Below are 20004 nucleotides of genomic sequence, written 5' to 3'. Positions count from 1 at the left end.
CTGGGTACTGTATGAGGTACCAGTGGGATGTGGCTCTGGCGAGGCCAGGGCAAAGGCACTCACTGATTTTGGTACAAGGTGGGCTGGATAAGGGCCAGCACAGCCCATGTTTCCACAGACAACTATCAGCTTAGAAGCTAATTTGGGACTGTCCGAACTTCACCTTCAAGCCTTGGTATTTTGCTATGCCTTTTCATTAGCTGTATTTTTCTTCTGGAAAGTACAGCATATCTGTAGCACTACATCTTTACAACAAAGCCCAAAGGGTTTTATATTCTCCAATGAATGTTTCCAGCTATTCCCAATTCTCTTTAGCAGGAATGTCTGCTTCTTCTGGCTGCATACACTGCTCAGGTATGCAACACATTTTCCAGATTCTTTCCACTTTTTACTCCTTTTTACTACAGGTGTGGTCCAACATGAGACCAAAGTAAGCTGAGGCAGAGGAAACACTGGAGACAGATCGGCTCATCAAGTCTATAGTAGAAATTTCTTTTGAAATCAGCAGAGCTCTGCACAGACGTCAGGATAGCCCTTTGGTTTACATAACTTCAGTCTCACTATTGACCAATGCAGCATTCAATAGACAGCATAATCCTCAAGAAATGAAATTCCTAGTTTCACCAGAAATGCAAATTATGTTATAATAGTATAGTATTAACTAGAATATGATTCTGATTTCATCTTCTTCTGTATGTCAGTGCCCAGTGATGGCCAGCAACTCCCTCAGGGATGGAGACACAGGCCGTGCCCTCCCCAATGGGGTGCTGTCCCACAGTGCCGAGCACAGAGGGCAGAGCCAGGCGCCGGTAACAGGGTGCATCAACAGCCCCAGACATGGCAAGCCATGAATCAGGTCCGGGGCCATCTGGAGAGCCCAGTCAGGAGCAAAAGGAGATAGGGCAAATATAAGGCTGGAGACCAGCACTGCTATGGCATCATGGGGCAGGGACTGAAGCCCAGGGCTGAGCAGAAATGGGTCTTTTGAGCCCATGGGATGTGGGTGGAGGTCTCAGGTGAGGTGTGCCAGGGCGATTAAACCCTCAGCGCCCTGATAATGTAGTCCCTACTAGACACACTGCAGAAGACAATCCCAGCACTGCTCATTTCTCTACAAGAACTGAAGAATCTCTGCTTCCAGATGGGATCTTCTGGCCTAAAGGAAATTCCTGTCTTGTAATCTGAGCTGTCATCAACACACAACAAGACACAGGAAAAATGCAAAGGTGCAGATATGAGTTAAGGAGGAAGGGAAGCAAGGAACAGAGCTCCAGTTCAAGAAAACAAATATTCAGGTGGATCAATGGGCTGTCCATCATGGTCAGCTACCTGAGGCCCAATTCAAGAGATCTTTCTTGCTCAGGAACTGAGCATGGTTGCTGAGATCAGGTATCAAGGAACACCTAAGCAGCATCTGAGGATGCAGCAAAGACAGAGTCTTCTCTGCTTGACTGGCCCTGCTTCATCTTGATTCTTCTGCTCTTTCTTTGCCAGGTTAGTCCAGCAGATTTGTTCAGAATAGCAGCACACACCACACTAAACAGTGCTCTGAAGTCATCACTTGCAGGCAAAGATTTTTGACTGTCATAAACTGGCTTTTCTGCCCTGATTCTCTGCCTGTTTAGTCCTGACTTCAGTAGAGATCATCTGGTTTGCATCAGCTCAGAATCAGGCTCTCCAGGCTCTACTATTATTTATGTTAGCCCAGTACCCACAAATAACCATTGGGAACAGGTCCCGTTGTACTGAGCTCTGCAGAGACATGGAAAAAGAGACAATATTTGCTCCAAGGAGCCATAAATGAAACAGTGAAAGACACACTGCAAAAGGAAGGTGTCTGATTGAACATGGCATAATGTTGCAGGTTGGATGTCTGAATGCCACGCAATGATTATGCTATACAGCACTGCTTAGATTTGTATTTCCACCCTAATGTACTAAACCCTTCTAAGGTTAAGTTCAGCCAATTTAGGAATACAAATAATCTCAAAAAGTCCCGTTTTGGAAGGCTCCATTCCTTAGGAAGCCAGTGACAGCATGATGACGTTACTCTAAATTCACCTCCAGGCAAACTAGGCTTAATCACTGCTGTGAAATTGTTGCCGTCTTTCCTGCCTCTCTCCTACCTTTCCTGCCTGCTCCTCATTTGACACTTTTCACTGTGACAGTCATCAGCCAGTGTGTAATATAATCAAAAGGCTGCTTCTGGCTTCAAGCAGTTCCAAAAAGAATTCTTCACAGCTAACTACATTAAAATGCAACCCCTGTCCTGTACCTTCCCCTGTGTAACTTTCTGTTCCTTTTCTCCACTCCATGCTTTGGGTTTAGGGGGTATCATTTTGTTTGGTTGTTGTTGTTGTTGTTGTTGTTGTTTCACTATCATATTATCCCATGTTGCAATTGTAAAACCACATTATAAAAACAGGCAATATTGAACTAATTTTATCACAGGGCTAGTAATAAAGTTTAACACCAACTATAATATTGTTGTACACCAGAAATATTGCAACAGAACAGTAATATCCTGTTAAATTCATTTTCCATCCAACTCCACAAGATCTGTTGAAAGATGTTAAGGGTGAAGGGTTTGTGGATTTTTTTTTTTTGCTTTATTTTTGTGAAGCACTATAAATGTTTAAATTTCATTAAAAAATACATCAGAAGTTTGGCAGTAATTATTCTGGTGACATGTCTAATGCCTTCATTGTCTGAAAAGTAATGGATGGCCAGTAGCTACCCTTCAAAACAATATACATCGTTAGAACCAGGTCGTAGAAAGGAAGAGGTGGTTTTAACATGGCCCCATTACTGCAGTATCTTGGCCCCTCATAATGCTTAATATATTTATTCTTAGGCACCCCAGGGAATTAGACGCAATTATCCTTATTTCCTGGGCAGAGAAATGAGTAAAATGTTAAGCAGCTCGCCCCAGGTGACACAAAGAGTTTTATGGTTCTTCATGGATCTGAATCAGCGTACTTGGTTCAGCTGCTAGGCTATCTGCTCCTACTGTCAGAGGAGAACAGAGATGGCTAAATGCTTTTTGTTGCAATGGTTTCTGAAAATGCTCGCCACTTTCTGTTGTCTCCGAGGAAGGCCTCATACACCTATAGGAGCACACAGGATTAATTAAAAGCATTCTTTTAAACCAATTAACTTAAACTGTTACAAACCCTTGTGTAGACACTCTCAGTGGATTTAAACCTAATTTTTTTTAATTCAGTTTAACTTGAGGCTGTACATTTGCCAACTGTGTCCCTAGTATCTTTCACATGTTTTCAATGGCTTCTGTTTTTAAGCTAATTTTAATTAAATTCATGCACTCTATGTGGACAAATCCCAAAGGATCTGTAGAAAGACAGGCAGAGATATTAGGAAGGGAAGCACAAGTCAGTTCAAGACAGTACCAAGCACCACAGCACAGATTTTGTTGGGTGCCCAATGTTTTAGGGTCTCTATATGTTGAACACCAACCTTGTCCTGAAGAACTTATGGTCTCCATGGAAATTAGTCTAGACACTAATGACTATATTAGTCTATAGACGGGAAAAGTGAGACACTGAAAACGTGAGTGATGGTGTGCAGGTTCCCACAGAAAATCAAGAGCAAACCAGGAAGAGACTCTGTCTCCTGATGGCCAGTGCTGCCAGCTCCCTGCTTTCTCCCAGAGCAGGTCCCAGATGTGAGAGCTAAACGTGGCCTGAGGACGCCATTCAATGCTGAGCTTTTCAAGGCAATACACCATGGGAAGCACAATACAAAAGCACTTCTGGCATGGAACCAACCCAAGAGGCGCAGTATTCATGGGAACTGTCCATGCCTCTAAACAAGCAAAAAGCCCTAAGCAACGGAAAACTGTAGATATGATAGGCCTTCACTAGATCTAACCACATACAATACACACTGCACATGACACCTCAGTAAATATTTCTAAACGTGTTCTGACCTCATTAAGAACAAATTGGAGGATAAGATGCCACTTATCCATAAAGCAATGCTGTTTTTAAAAGATCCTTCAGCGTTCACTTATTTGTTAATACACGTGCCAAGCAGACTGAAGGTTGGAAGACTCAGTCCCTTCCGATCTCTACACCGCTCTTCTTCTCCTTACTGCAACTAGCTCAAAGATGCTATTGTTCCCAGAAGTTTTCTTTTGTGGATTTGAGGCTACCTTTGCTCCTCCTAGCTAAACCTGCGCTTTGATTTGTCAAAGCCTTTTATGTTCATGCAATGGTGGCTGTCTGTCACTGTTGCAGATCTTCTCTCTGAGATCACATCCCTGAGGGGGAAATGTCTTGGTCAAACGCTCAGTGCACTTATCCTTTCATATATGGCCATTCTTGTTAACAAGGAACAGCAGTGCTAGCACAGCCAGTTTCAGAAAGGATCTTTCCTCAATTCACAAGCATTGTCTTCAAACTATATCCTCAAAATGTCTTTTAAAACCTGCTGTCCTGAAGTCTGGGCACATTTGCGCTCTGATAATAACTAACTTCAGCTTTGGAAGTGCACAAGGAATAGTCTCCAGGAGAGGGATGTGTGTGTATGTATAAACGTGAAAGCCACAACCAATAGTCCAATATGCCCTGATAATCAAAATATCTTTGTATTTCTGATAGGAACTGTAGCCTTCACAGGAGCTGCTCTTCAAATCATAGATTGAGACTGAAAGGAAAAAACATCACCTGACATTCCACTGTGAGAAGCTTTGCATTATTAATTTATTTCTCTGGTAACTTGGCATCTTGTTATGGAGCAATATAAAAGGAGAAAAGAAAGTCCTTAATGATCTTCAAAAAGCTGGAGAGAAGGGAGAATCGGAAGACAAAGTCACAGCAACCGGGAGAAAAACAGATTTCAAGGTATCAGCATGTTAGAGGAAGGATTTCTCATGGCCATTCTCCAATAGCAGCTGGGGAATATTAGAGAGCCTGCAAGCCAGGCAAGCAAATATGAGCCAAGCAGAAGCTTCATTGCAAGTGGAGAGTAGGAAGCAGCAGGACAGCACAGCTGATGAAAGTTTTCAGGTGGACTCTGGGAAGGTGGTGGAGAATAAACTGCCTTCAGCATCTGAGTTGAGATGTAGTGGCAGGATTCTCCCACTGAGTAACAGTCAGGTCCATTTCTCTAAAAATCTACTTCTCTTTTCTTTGATTACCAGCAGAAAGCTTCTAAATTGTTTTGAAGGTATGTCATCTTCTTCATCCTCCAACTGCAAACCCATGCACTACACCTTTACTTCTTCCTAATCTTCTTTTCTGTTTGCTCTCTTGCTTCCTTCTGACCACAACTTTGACTAGATGGTGTCTTAAGCCGTAGGTAGGCTTAGTGGCTCACCAGTTCTTTTTTAAGTGGTGTTGGCTGCCTTACCTTTAGCACATTGCATGTGCAGCAAAATAAAAAAAGAAAAGACAAAGGAATGTTACAAATAATAATAATTAAAAAAACCTAATTAATCTAAGGTCTTGCCATTCTCACTGGCTATAGTAGCAACTGCGGAAGAGATGCACCTGGATCCCATACAGATGCTGCACTGAGTTTTCTATGCTAAGATCCTGTCAGGAGAGTCTAGAACTTAATTTATAGTACATGTTTACCAAGCTGTCTTTGGGGACATCCATAATGATTCTGTTTTTATCTGGCAACAAAAGAGGACAAAGGTGCAGCGATGTGAAGAAAGATACATTAGCTGTCAGAACACGGGTAACATATCTTGCTAACATACTCCATTCCATTTTCCCCCAATAGCTTGGAGCAGTGTTTTCCTTTTAAAAGTATCCTATCACCTCTGACAGATGGATTAAGGCTTAAAAGCATCAATATTTTGGGAAAGTGTACCTGCTAGCAAGGCAGATAGAGGTTTGTCATTCAAGAGGTTTTATATTTCCTATTAGGTCCTTTTCTTGGAAAGCAGCAACCATTTATTTTAAACTTTATCCACTGGTAGAGCTTTTTCTTTTTTCCCCCCCTTTTTTTTGTCTTGTTTTGATTTCCTCAGTGGACACCTGTCAGCAGTGAGTGGGGGAGAGTGGGAGCATTTTTCCCTGGCTGTCCTGACAGGTGGACACTAAACAACTACCACTGCTCTTGCTCAAAGTGGGTTACCAAAAGGTGGCTGCAAGCTTTTACAACACCTTTTACACTGTTTTCAAGGGGGTAGATGAAAAAAGGACCAGTGCCATCCCAGAAGTAGATTTCAAGATTCCTGATAACTTCAGTTCTCTCAAATGAAAGACTGAATTAGTCATGTTGTTCATATCCCCTGTTGTACTTCTGATGGGCTGTTTTGCTTATCTGGCATTTTGTCTCAGATGCATCCCACCTAATAGTAGGCAGCAAAGCTGAATGTCATTATCTGGGCTCCAGCTACAGTCACTGAAAAGAGAGAGACACCTCAGGAGGGGGATTCACATCTGAGGAGGGTGAATCATGCTCTCAAGATGCCAGTGTTTCTCCATTTCTCAAGATGCTGCTGGCACAAACAGCAGTAAGTCAGTACAATGAGGCTTCTAATTTAGGAGCCTTGGTTAAATGCCTGAAGTTTGATGGGTGAATCTAGACTGTGGTGAATCTCCCTTTCATCGTATCAGCAGCTTGAGAGAAGGAAAGATATCAAAGCCGTTTCACCCCTTTGCTGCACAGGACCCACACAGGAAGGGAAGCTAGCAGCAGAGTAAAGGGAAAGGGGAAAAAAGAGAAACATGGAGGTTTCTCAGGGGAAGTGATGAAATCTCTCCTGCTATTGCCTTATGGCTTTCTGAGCTGAGTTGCACGGCTTCTTGTCTATGCCACCTCCACAGCCAGAAGGCTGCTGCCTTATTTGATTCTGGCCCAAAGCTCAGGCGGGAGCGCAGCTGAGCATTTGCACACAGTTTCCATCTGCTCCCCAGTTAGTCCTCCCCAAAGTAGTGCAGCTTCCAGCCGTCCTGGGAAGGACAGGGCTAAGGTGCTCAGTGACTTCTGCTCAAAGACGCAGGAAGGTTGAATATGTTCACCAGAAGGATATTTCTGTAAAAATGTCAGGAACTCCAGTGCAGTTCTGGAAGAGAAATTCCCCTCCTAGAGTCTCCCTGATAAGCAACATTTTCTCATTCCCAAGTACTAAGCGCAAAGAGTTAAAGGAACTGGAAAGTTACAAGGGCTCAAAAAGATGGTAGGACCTGGAAAAGCAAAGCCAAGTGAGGAAACCCAGCATTGACCAGGTCAGCAATGTGACCTCATTTGAAGACAGCAGCTCTAGGATGATCTGGTGGTACTCTTCACATTAGTCTTCTTTCAGTCTCGAGAAGCTAATGGGGCAATATGATCCCCTAGTTACTTCTACCCTGGCCCTAGCTCGAGCCCCATCTCTGTAGGGCATGGTAGACGCAGGGGCTCCACACCTACACCATCTGAAGTAGCAAAGAAAAGGTCCTTCTCAGAGAGCAGCTTTTGGGTTCCTGCTCTCTGAGGCCTTCATGGGAGTCTGAGCCCTGTCACTTCCTCAGAGCTGCCCCAGAACTGCATCCAACACACTGTCTGCCATGCTGAGATCCACAAAAAGATCAGGGCTTTTGCAATCAAGGAGACACTTGGCAGAAGCTGCCATCTGTACTAAGGGGAGAGGCATTTCCAGAGGGGATTCAGTTTGCTAAAGATCTAAGTCAAGCAGTGGAGGCTCTTGTCATTCTGCTCAAAGAAACCCTAGAGCCACTGCCCTATGGTGGGACACAAACAGGTGAAGGAGTGTGCTGGTGCGATGGTGACACTCTCCATGTTTCGGGTCATGCAGCAGGGAATGCAGTTACATGATGGACTTACTGCTGAGGGCAAACCTTTGTTTCCCACTCTCTTGATCCAGCACTTGAGCATCAGTAAGGTCCCAGGTTTTACGGCCTTAAAAAGAAAATTCAGAATCCAGACTAAACATTGGAGACAGGACAGCAGCCTGAAGACGAGGTTCAGAATAGCAGCAACTGGAACCCCGGGATTCTAGTTACTCCTCGAATGTCTCATTTTACATGTCTCAAACCTGCGGGTGACTATAATTATCAGTGTTGCTTGGCTGCAAGAAACCCAGGGAAACAAGCACTTACAGGGAGATTGTACACCACCTACTCCCACTCATGAGTATTCCCATGAGTAATTCCAGTGAAGTCAAGGAGGCTCCATGTGTGAATAGTGGTGGATCTGTTAGAGAATGAGGTTCACAGCCTGGTCCTGACAATTATTTTAAGCCTCTGAAAGGTCGTCTTCAAATCAGTGAATCACTTTTCTGCTCGTAGGCATGCACAATTACAAATTTTGCCCAGCACCTAATGGCTTCCCAATTAACATTTCCTTGAATTAAAGATAATGTGTGTACTGCACTGTATCATCTTTGCATACACATGTGTAGTAGCAAGGCACTTTGGGCAGCACAATACACAGTTTGCTAGATACACATACTGTAATAAGATCAGATAGTTTCAGTACTTCTCTGGTTGCCATTTTTCACCTGAGTGACATGCTTATACGTTTTGGTATATAAACTTCTGCAAGGTCATCTAGGAGGTTGTGTTTTACCTTGATTGATAGCATAGTGCAAAGAAGTGTAACTGATCCATGCAATCCTGCCTCAACCCATTTTTCTCCAGACCTCCAAGGGTTAGAAACTCTCATTAAAAAGAAACAAAAAAAAAAACAAAAAAAAAACAACCCAAGAGACTAGAGCAGTCAACACTAAAGTAACCATTGTGGCTGGCAATAACTTGCAAAAGTTTTTACTGCAAGATTTGGAACATGACGGTAAAATTCTGCAGCACGCACATGGCATGGGAGGAATTGAAATTACATTCAGAGTTTGAGTCTGGAAATTTGTGTCTGAACAGGGAAAAGCAAGGGATGTGTTTAATCAACAGGCTCAAGCATTCTCTTCTTATAAGAGAGAAAAAGACAGAACTTAAACTGGATAACTCCTTAGAAATAAGAAGCAGAGAACACAGATTAGATGTCAGCACTATTCACTGGGGAGAAGAAACACAAAATGGAGTTAGAATTAACACGTCCTTTACACAGACGTGCACTGCGCATTGCAAAGTGATTTGTTTAGTGGTTTCCCCACCAGCGCTCCTGGCTGGATTACCAGTGTATCTCTGTGCCCTGCAGTGCACCCTTTCATAAATCTTATATTTTATTCACCATGGAGGCTTGGGAGCTTCAGCTGACAGTTGGGTCCTCCAGCAGGAGCCATAAGACGCTCCTCAAACTCATAGTAACCAAGCAGCATTTTAATTGGTAAGAGGAAGGGTGAGGAAGGAAACTATACCACTGGAAGGGAAAACCCATGTTAAAAAGCCATCAGTAAAGCCGGGAATAGCATCAGGGCGCTTGACCAGCATCTCTGTGCCCTCAGTAGCAGACATCAGCCACACAAGGCTGGTCTTGTGCCCTGCCAGGCTGGGACAAGGAGAGTCGCAATGAAAAGCCTGACTGGACTTCAGTTAAAATGCAAACAGAAGGAACAGAATAACTTGGCCTAATGAGGAATTAGAAGCTTTCGCCCATCCCTCTAGCTGGGCATTATGGCCAGATTGACGTCCTCCCTGAGAGCAACCCCCCGACTAGCCAAGAGACAAGCCAGCAGCCCTCCTCCTCCGTTCGGTCCTGAGCCTCCCTAGCCCTGGGGACTAGCAACAAGACTTTTCGCCTGATGCCCAGCGTCGGTGTGTATTTCTTTACAGAGCGGAGCCACGCACGCTGCCAGGGCTCCCAGGCTGTGCCAAACACTTGCCCGAGCAGATGGCTGCTGATACCAGCGCTGTCACCAGCGGGTGGAGGAGGAACAAAACCTCCCCATGGGCTAGGGCTTCTGGGGGAGGTATCATCCCACCTTCTTCAGAGCCGGCCTCAACAAGCAGAAAGCTGTCGTGGGTCAGTCAGAAAACTGAGATTAACATGTCAATCACTTCAGCGATGCTATCCACAGCCGCAAGTATTTTGGAAGATGTTCCCAGCATAGGCAGAGCTCGCAGACTCAGGGTTTAAAGGCCACAGGAATCAGCTGGATCGTCCCACTAACCCTGCTGTGTCAGGTGCGGGAATTCACCCCGTGCTCCCTGCCTCAACCACTCACAGCTTGTGACTGAGCTAGAACTGGTGGTCTCAAAAGGCATCCAAATCTTGATTAATGTGGTTAATTAACTTAATTGTAAAAGTAATTGCTATTCTGTCTGACTGATTTTTATCCTAACCATGTTAGTTTTAGGCTACGAATCATACTGGGCTGTCTGCTTTCACAAAGAGGGGCTTCCCAGGAAGGATACCTTTCAACTAGGATGCAGCATTTTATCAAAGCAAAGATGAATTTCTCCTCCGTCTCTCAATAGGAAGAAATGAGGTTCTGACTACAGTAGTGTCACTCACTGAAATGACAGGTTAAGAATAAGTGTGTATGATTGCAGACTGCAAGATGGTAAAGTATATGCAAACCCCTTTCAAATGCCAGCGTGTATATTACTGTCTTTTCATTTGGAAGAAAAAAAAATCTTTTTTGCTATGTGAAAGACAGAAATACTCACTTTTGGCACCATGTTCTGATCTCACACTGCTTTAAACTGACTTCACTGGGGCTCTTACAGATTCAGGCCGGTGCTGGCAGAGCCTAGAACTTAGCCCTGTGTTTATTAAACCATGCTTTTATTTTACTGCTCTCCATTGCTGAAATTTTGCAAGGTAATCGTGTGAGCACCTGCATCTTCAAATCAATGTGGCTGTGGCCTCCTTCCTAATCCTGTGCAAAGACGGAAGGTTAATTAAAACTTTGTTTGATTTATAAATGTTATCCCTTCTGGGGAGCAGAGTGCAACTCCAGCTAAAAGGCAATATTATGTTTATTTTACTTCTCCACTGCATGTTCCCCACATGCAGTAGTATATGGATATAAATAATGTTTTAGGGTAGGGAGTGGCTCTGCTGAAAACTAAGCCCAAATTTAGAACAAATCATGAAGAAAGAATAACTCGAATCCTGCAATGATTTCTAGGAAAGTGAAGCAATTAATTCTTTCATGGGTAAAATATAAGCCAAAAAATAAAAATCCAATGTCCCATGGTGACAGCAAAATTTAAAAGTATAGTATTAAGGAGGGTGGAATTTCCCACTTTTATACAAAGCAGTGTTTTCAGTTAGGCCAGTGGAAATCTGGACTAATTCCATTTGGATCATTGAATTTATTCTGGATTTATCCCAGGGTAAATGAGAACAGACTACAATCCTTCCAGGTTTTCTTTTTCACTCCTTTCCATTCCTTTCTAAAGGAGAATCAGAGCCAGGCTCCAAGAAGCTAGTATGAGTACAGCTCCAAGATATGACCTGTTCATTATTGCCAGTATCTGAGCGGATGTAAATATTTATGTTCCCCACTGTATTTCACTTTTTGGGAGGGCTCCTTTCTAAAAGCAGCATCCTCCGGCTCAGCTCCCATAACATTACCGACTCCTCGGCATAGCTCAAACCTAATCCTGGACAATTGCAAGCAGTGGCAATGGGAGAACAAAAAATATGAAGCCACATACACCTAAGTTGTTGTCAGAGATTTCAATTCACAATGCAGTGCTCACAATGGCACCATCAGGATTTCACCTCCTGTTAGTACCTCTATGACCTTCGGCAATGTGTGAATCTATGAGAGCAAATGCTGTTTACATGTCCCATGCCTGCCCCAAGCCTCTGCATGGAGCAGATACAGGGACCTGAACCAGCCTGTAAGATCTTGGGGCCAGGGACCATCTCTCCGTGCTGCACCAGATTGGGTACCAAAGGGTTGTGCTGACACAAAGGTGCAGATGATCAAACTAGATTTGCTACATTTTGCCACAGCACTATCGTAATTAATGGTATCTGTTCGGACTTCCAGGAAATACTGGCGGATCACAGAGCTCAGGGGCAGAAAGATGTGTCCTGATGATTATTGTAATTTGCTATTTGGATTAATAACAGGAAGGTCATGAAGCTGCTTTCTATTACCCTGAACTTAATCTTCCCACTCAGACTGTCCTCACTCCACTTATACCCATATTCAGCAGGACACTTGCAAGCTGAAATTTCAATAGGAGCCTAAGTCCCATCGATACATCTGCTCTGGCTGCTAAGGGAAGCCCTGAGACTGCCCAGAAGAACAGACTGCGCTCATGGTGAATTTGCAGGTGTCGGCTCAGTCACAGCCAGCGTACGTTTTCAAAAGGGTGCAGTATGGACACGGCTGTTGGCTGCAGCTGGACTGGAGGAAGCGCTTCAGTGCCAGTAGTATTAGGATCCTGCACGGAACTGTGTTTGAGAGACGGTGACAGGTAGGTAAACTTAAACCTGGCTGACACACTTTGCACCCATAAAAGGAACCTGGGTTAGATATGTGCTGCAAAGCCAACCCAGCTGCTGCTAAAAATTCAGCCGAATGTTTGTTCTATTTTCCTGCAGGTAATATCCCTGTAGCAGTGGTTTATGCTACCGTAAGAAAAGTATTTTAAACACTTTAATGGCCTGCTTTATATCCATCCTCTTCTTCAGTGGGTGCAAATAATTGCAGGTGCAATTTTGTACCCCCAGTTATTTGCAGTTATGGTGCATGTCATTGACGTGTCTAACTAGCTGATAAGATACGTGGGCGCAATCAGATGCCATAATTAGAAGTTTAAATGACACGAACTGCACCCACACATAACTGCAAGTGCAAAACTGTATCCATAACATCTTGGAAGCAACAAAGAGAGGAAGGACTTAGAAATTTGTCCCTGCAAATGTTAATTTGCATGGCAATAAGCTTGAACCCATTTGGCAAATACACTTTCATTACGCAAGATTTAAGCCAATTGATTCTAAACAACCTGAGAGTGTTCAGACACTTAGCATTAGATATAGCATCTTGAAAAATTACACTACTCTGTTCAACTAGGGCAAGGAACTTTTCCCTTCAGTTAGGTAACATGTAATTCATGCCTTCGTTATTGCATTTGCTGTGGTACGAGCAAGCAAGGCTCCTTGCTTGTGAAGACAGATTTTTATAACAATTTCTCAAGGCTGTAGCGCAGTGTAAGTGCATTTCGTATTTCATGATAAGCAAACCGTGTTCAACAAATAAGAAGGCTTTTGCTCTGGAGTTTCTCTTGACACCATAATCATATAATATACAATTATATATTCCAGCCTAACGTGAGGCAGAAATAATAATCTGACATCCCTTCGCAGACGTTATCCAAAGCTTCAGAAATCATAGAGGAATGCTCCATGTTTTTACTGGGAAGGCACTGATGCATTTTGAGGTTAAATCAGAATCAAAGGTGTTTCTCCTATTTTTCCCCCATTTTATAGCCCATAGCTTCATGCTTAACAGGCCCTGTGCATTGCAATGTGTGCAACACGACTGGAAATACTTTCTCAAGCTGTATGTTATTTCCCCCTCTCTTCAGCATCACTTTAGCTCTTGAAGGGAGCCAAAATGCAGCAGTGTCTTCTCCAAACCCTCCCCTGCTCCTCAGGAGCCCTCCTGCCCTTTAGCTGACCTGCGCCGGTTCCTGTGGTTGCCGTACACAGGATATTCCTGCACCCAAGCGTCTAAAGGGTTTCAAAGGTTCAGGAGATGCCCGTCCTGGGCTCAGGAAGTTTTCTTTTCATCGGCCCCCGTCAAGCGTCAGCCACCGCGGCGCGGGAGCTGGCACCTGCTGTGTGTTTCTCAGCGCCACAGACTTGCCGGTGCTGCCTCGGCTTCCCGCTGCGGTCCAGCTCCGTTTCCCGTCTCCTGTCTCTACTTCAAACACGTCGCAAGTGACCCGAAAAGAGACAAGCCAAAATCCCAGCTACCCCAGAAGCAGTCCCTGGAGAGCCTGAGTTGCTAATGGCAAACAGCTGTAGTCATTAATGCTATCTCAGGGGATCTGGGCTTTAACAGGGAAGGTCCCAGGTTCAGATCCTGTTGACAGACTGTAAGATTAATACTAATAATCTTGCCTAGCAAAATAATGCGGGGCTCACCTTCTGCGAGGCCTCAGGTGCTTAGGAGAGCAGGCAGCCGATGATGTATGAGGCACTGCACTGTCCTGTTGGCTTGATAAACAGAGCAATGTCCTAGTGGCTTTTAAACATTTTTTTTCTACTTTTCCTTCTTTATAGACTTTTCCTCAAATATCTTGCATTGTGGATGTCTGTAGACTGACTGTAACACGGAGTATTTAGGGAAGCAGGAGTGTTAAATGCTGGTCTTGTCCTTGGAGACAGGACCATCCAAACTGAACATCCGGTCTCCACTGGGAGCACAGGACTTTGGCACGTTCTGGGTGCACCTGCTGCTGTCTCTTGCTGTCAAACCCATAGAGATGTTGGCCATATCATCCCAGCCATCCCACTCCTTCCATCATACCAACTAGCTGCCAGTGCACAGGAGACATTTGAACAGGGATTATAGACTGACAGAACTGCAGGTTCAGTGGCCTGAGACCGGGGTGTGAAGAGCAGCAACCAGCCGTAGCCTTCAACTTCCAAAATTCAGAGCAAGGCAGAGGCTGTGCTGCTGATGGAGGATTCAAAAGTGGGGCAAGATGATCTCACTAAGGCGATATTGGTGAGATGAAAACTCTCAGATAACGTCAGCTGAGCTTGTCAATGAGCTGGAGAGAGCTCTGGGCCCAGCTTTTAGTGGACAGCTGGCTCCACGCCGCTGCCTTGAAAACACCAACCTTTATCTCCATCCAATTATTCTACAGAGGATCTTTGGGATGCAGGAGAGGGCAGAGGAGCCATCATCAATATATAAGGTTTGGCTGTGGTAATAAGGAGGCCATTGCAGCCATGAATAATCTGTTTTCCACAGTTTCCACAGCCCATGTGGTGTGAAAAGCTGGACAAGGATTTGTAAATGAATTGAGCCCAAGAGTAATTACACGTTCCTGCAGATTACTTGGTGCTGTAATTGCACTTAGTATTTACCATGTGACCTAAGCCAGAAATAATCATGTATTTACTTTATATTTATATTGTAACATGCCATGTACTGTAATTATACTGCCACTCCATGGTACTTAACACATCATCGAATGTTCCACAATTATCATGTTAGTAAATAGCACTTACTGAGATTTGTGGCCTGTAATTTCAAGCATTACCTGCTTGATTTGGTGTAGTGATGTCAAAAAATCTGTTTCTTGACAATTCCGTTTTATATAAAAAACTCTGAGTCCTAGAAAAAACAGAAATCAGTTTTTAAAAATTCATAATTTTAAAATTTAAAAAAGCTAGATTCTGAATTGAAGGCTTTTCCAGTAAAGTAATAATCATTACCCTAAAGAATTCTCTGAATTCTTATGCTGAAGGTTGCAGAAGATTAAAAGTGAAAACTTTCAAATTTGGGTGATTAAATGAAGATATTAAATCCACCTTGAGACTCTTTAAGAGAAATGTTTTGGAAGAAATTAATATCCACTCGACCTCTCATTTAATTCTGATTAAACCTTTGAGTGACTAAAACCAAACCTTTTACACTGGATTTTCTGAATGGACTTATGCTTACATATACATTTGCACTTAGAATTATTCCCCTTGATTTCAACGAAGTTACTCATGTGATTAAAGTCAAGCATGTGCTTAAGTGCTTTGCTGGTCTAAAGCCAAGGTTTAAGTATGGAACTCTTAAATGTTGGTCAAAGTAAGCTCATTTAAACAGCAAAGCTTTAGAACATTCTCAAATTTTCATGATTCCCACTTCAACAGGATTTTTCCATATTGTAACACAGATGGATGCCCTCATATCACTTAACTCTTGCAAAATTTCACTCAAGACCCAAGATTTGCAGCTCAGACCAATCCCCACATTAAATACACTCCCTCTCATCGGTTCTGTTTACAAAAACGTTAAATGAGCTACCCCAAATTTCCTTCCTTGCTATTGTTTTATTTCTTGGTTTGCTAATGAGCACCATTGAATGGCATCTACCTTGGAGACCAGACCTGGAATCAGGAATGCCTTGTTTTGCTCCTCTGGTTACCCAGACAAGCTATTACATTTAAGCTGAAGGATGAAATCCTGGTTCCACAAATAGTGAGTAGAAGTTCTGCTGTTGAACTCGATGGTTTCTCTCTCCAACCTGATTTCTTACTTTGGCCTTGATCTGCCCAATATATACAAATGAGCTTAACTTTAAACACTGGTAGTACCATTTACTTCATTAACTAGAGCCGAATGAATAATTCATAATGCATAATTTATCCAATGAATCTCACTTCTTTTTGTGTTTGTGAATTGTCTTCAAATAGATTCTTGATTGGACTCTTCATCTAAAATTATTTGCAGGTTTCTTCAGTGAATCATAATCAGTCTGCAGATCATTTGAGCAGTACATTGCGAGCAGTCACAGTTTGCAGCTCACAGTGTGTGGGTTCAGTAAAGGAACGTCAAGGTAACGTTCCTGTTCCTTGACTGGAAAAATCTTATGTAAGTAACCAACAGCAATATGAATCTTGAACTGCACATATGAGCGTAAAACTTGGAAATTCACACCCTTGCTGAGTGCTGTTGTCAAATTCAGAATTTCCTTTCAGTGAACGGTCAAACAGTGCTGGAGAAAAGTAAATATCAAAGCTGCATATGCGCTCGTAGCAAATCTCAGGGCTCAGAAACATGAACAAAGCTACCGGAGGGTAACAAATTTCAGCCTAACAGCTGATCCACGGTAACTGTCTCTGTGAATGATCTTAGTCTGAGACAATGTGAATTAATTGAACCTCTCTTCGATGGAGGTTAAACTAGCAGATTACCTTGTACTTGCTGTGGGCTACGAGTTCTCATATGGATGCAAATTGGCAAATGCATGGTGACTTGTTCCTATGCCTGAGGCTGGAAGGTTTTATTTTCCCACCTAGCTACCCTATTAACCGGAGAGGAGGAAGATCTTACCCAGGTAAACCATCTTCCAGAGGGGCAATACTTACAGCCTGCTTGGATCCACCGCATATGTTAAAGCCAGTAGGATGGTTTATCACTAGAAAAGGTCTTATCAAGCTCTCTTGAAGCATACTACGCTGGCCTCCAACAGCAGAGACAAGAAGCCAGTCTGCTTTTGAGCACCGTGGCTTCCACCACTGCTTTCCCTGTATGTAACTGACCTTATTTGGTGAGGGAAGTAGCAGAGATTTTCTCTTTTGGCTCCCAGTTCAGTAGAGCACTGTAAGCAAATCCTTCAAACCCATTGACCCTATCACAATTTAAGCACTTGCTTGCTGCAAACCATGTGCTTATGTGCTTTGCTGAGTGGATTTGGTTTGCTAAATTAGGACTTTGGTTCTAGGTTGGGAGATTTTGTCTGATTAAATCAATCTTGGCTATAAAGTAACATAATAACCCTTCAAAAACAGCATCATGCAAGCCCGAAACCAGTGCGGTGTAGCCCAGGGCCTTATTCAATATGTAAAGATTAATACAGTTTGAACAAATGCTGCAATCATAAAACAGTCCCCAAAGTGGTCAGACGCAGAGTAGACTTTTAAGTACATCATTTTGCAGTGAAAGAGGCAGCAATGAATATGCAGAAGAGGATTGGAGCTGTCAGGCGAGTGTGGATTGACCCACGTGACCAGCCACCCCTTTGACCTGCGTATCAGATTTCGAAGGGAAAAGGCTAGTTTTAAGCTCTGTCTCAGAATACAAAGCAACCGTGTCTACCACCACTTCATGTACCGCTGAACAAAGGTGGGTTTTACAGGAGGACTAGAAGGGAAGATCATAAACGCAGAGAGGATCTCCCAGGCTCAGCGTTTGTTCAAACACTAAGAAAAAGATAAGTCAAAGAAATTTTTAAATGAGTACCAGGCTACATGTTGCTCCAAAGAGACCACGGGGGACCAGAATTTTATACTTTTAAGAGGAATGAGGCTGTGATTATCATCAGTCAAGGTAATGGATTCAGTGTCCTGGCTTTGCTATGTCTGTCAGTTTTGGCACAATAGTTTTGACATGAAAAGTGCAAATGAGAACACATGGTAGTGAACGACTTCTACGACATGAGGACTGCCAGTGGTAATGTGATATGTTTTTTTAGTGCCTGAGGAAATATTTGATCTTGTTGGATGCATCATTAGCTTTATTACACAAGTTCATAGGAACAGGGAATTATAGGAGTAGCACAGGAACTTATTCCTGATCTCGATCTGCCATCATTTTTTTAAGCAAACTCTCCTAGAACTAGACACTGTGGCTGCATTGAGCTTCCTAAAAGAAAAGATTGCCCTGTGTGCTGTCTACAACCACCTCTGGTCCGGACTGGCACATATGTTAACAGGCAAGTGATGCATAGGTGCATCACTGACTGCTACCTGGGCAAGCCAGCTTGCACAGCCCTGGATATTTGCTCCTACTCAGCAGAGGGATGGTGCTGGTCTTTTAGAAAAGAATACTGGTACTGGAAGAAAGGGCAAAAAAACAATGTATGATGGCCTAAAAAGTTAGACTCTGTGACCCAGAATGTGGTCATCAGCTGGATCCCCACAGTTTCTGGCATCAGCAGGCTGTGTCTCACTGCTGCAACAAAGAGCAGAACATGAGCCCTCTGCTTGCAGGGTGTTTGAATGACTAGAAAAAATAGATTAATACATTTCCTGCAAGTCTGGTGTGATCCTGAGCATGTTCTCATTCTCCCTACAAGTCATATGAACAAACTTCATGACTCCTTACCGTTTTCTAAGCCTGTCTGAAAGCATTACCATGAAGTGAGGCCTGAATCCAGGACCTGCAGTGCTACAGGAATGAGCCCCTGGCACTTAAACAACTCCTCTCGCCAGTATCTGCAGTAGCCTCATCTTCGCTGGACCAGCCACCGGAGGGGACAACTCTCACATGCTAAACAGCAGGTCATGTGTCCTACCAACGTGTTTGGGTAATTCTCAGTCACTTGCTTTCACCCATAAATTCTTTCCCGCAGCACAACAGCCTGATGTAATGAACATTTTACACAAGCCATGGGCTTAGTGTTTTTGCTTCTATGCATGTGCCATTGATTAGAGTGGCTGCAGATGGTTTTATTTTAGATAATCAAGCTTTCTGGGGCTTGCCAGCATCAGAACAAAGGCATAGTTCCCCTGCTCGCTAACCAAATTTGCGGCCAAGACACTCAAATTGAGCTCAGCTCTGATGGATGGTGAGAAAACAGGGAGGGGGAAGAAAACAGCCTTCCTATATACCTCAAGCCAGGTGTTTCATACCTCTGCACACCACTGTTTCCCTCTGTGTTAGTGGAATTGTATTCCCTCTTGGCTCCTGAAAGGGAGGGGGGAATATACTTTTTTTCAATTGGCCCCCATGCTGCCCTGCTCTATTATAACAATATACTAGGCTGTAGAAAACAAAGGAGAAAGCAACTACAGCCACAACATCCCACACAAACACCAAAGCATCCGGAGCTGGAATTCCTCCTATGAAAAGTCCCCTCTGAAGTCTCCGACCTATAGGGCAGCATGCTGCTTTGCATGTCACTTGTCCAGCTCTCCCATGGCATTTCCATGCAGCAGGAAAATGTCTGCAAGCTTCTTCTGTGGGGAAGCAGGTGAACGAAAAGGCCAAACAGTTATATGATGCTACAAGCCACAGAATCATTCAAACTATATTGCCACTGTGTGAAAGCTTCAAAAGCACCTGGTTGGTTAAATATTTCTGTTGGTTTTCAGAAATATTTCAGAATGTTTCAGAGGAGCCCAGTTTTATGGGATGCTTACTAATTTCCAGTCACTCTATGGCTTTTGTTTAAAGCTACACGTTGTACATATAGAGCAAGAGGGCTGAATGTAAAGGGAGAGGAAAAAAAAGAGAAACAGAAAAAAATGAGCACAAGAGAGAAATCAATAGAAAGCATTTAGCAGCTGAGGTGACATAGACAAAGTGCATTTAGAACCACAGACACTTGACTTCAGGGCTGGGGGGGAGAGGGTTGTTTTATTTTGTGCTTTGCTTCTTAATATTTTTCAGATTAACAGTTTGCAATCCTCTGCTGAGCTATAAGGTCTTAGAGG

This window comes from Apteryx mantelli, chromosome 2 (assembly GCF_036417845.1).
Source record: "Apteryx mantelli isolate bAptMan1 chromosome 2, bAptMan1.hap1, whole genome shotgun sequence".
NCBI lineage: Eukaryota > Metazoa > Chordata > Aves > Apterygiformes > Apterygidae > Apteryx > Apteryx mantelli.
The sequence above is the reverse complement of the archived record's forward strand: the minus strand, read 5'-3'. Positions refer to the sequence as shown.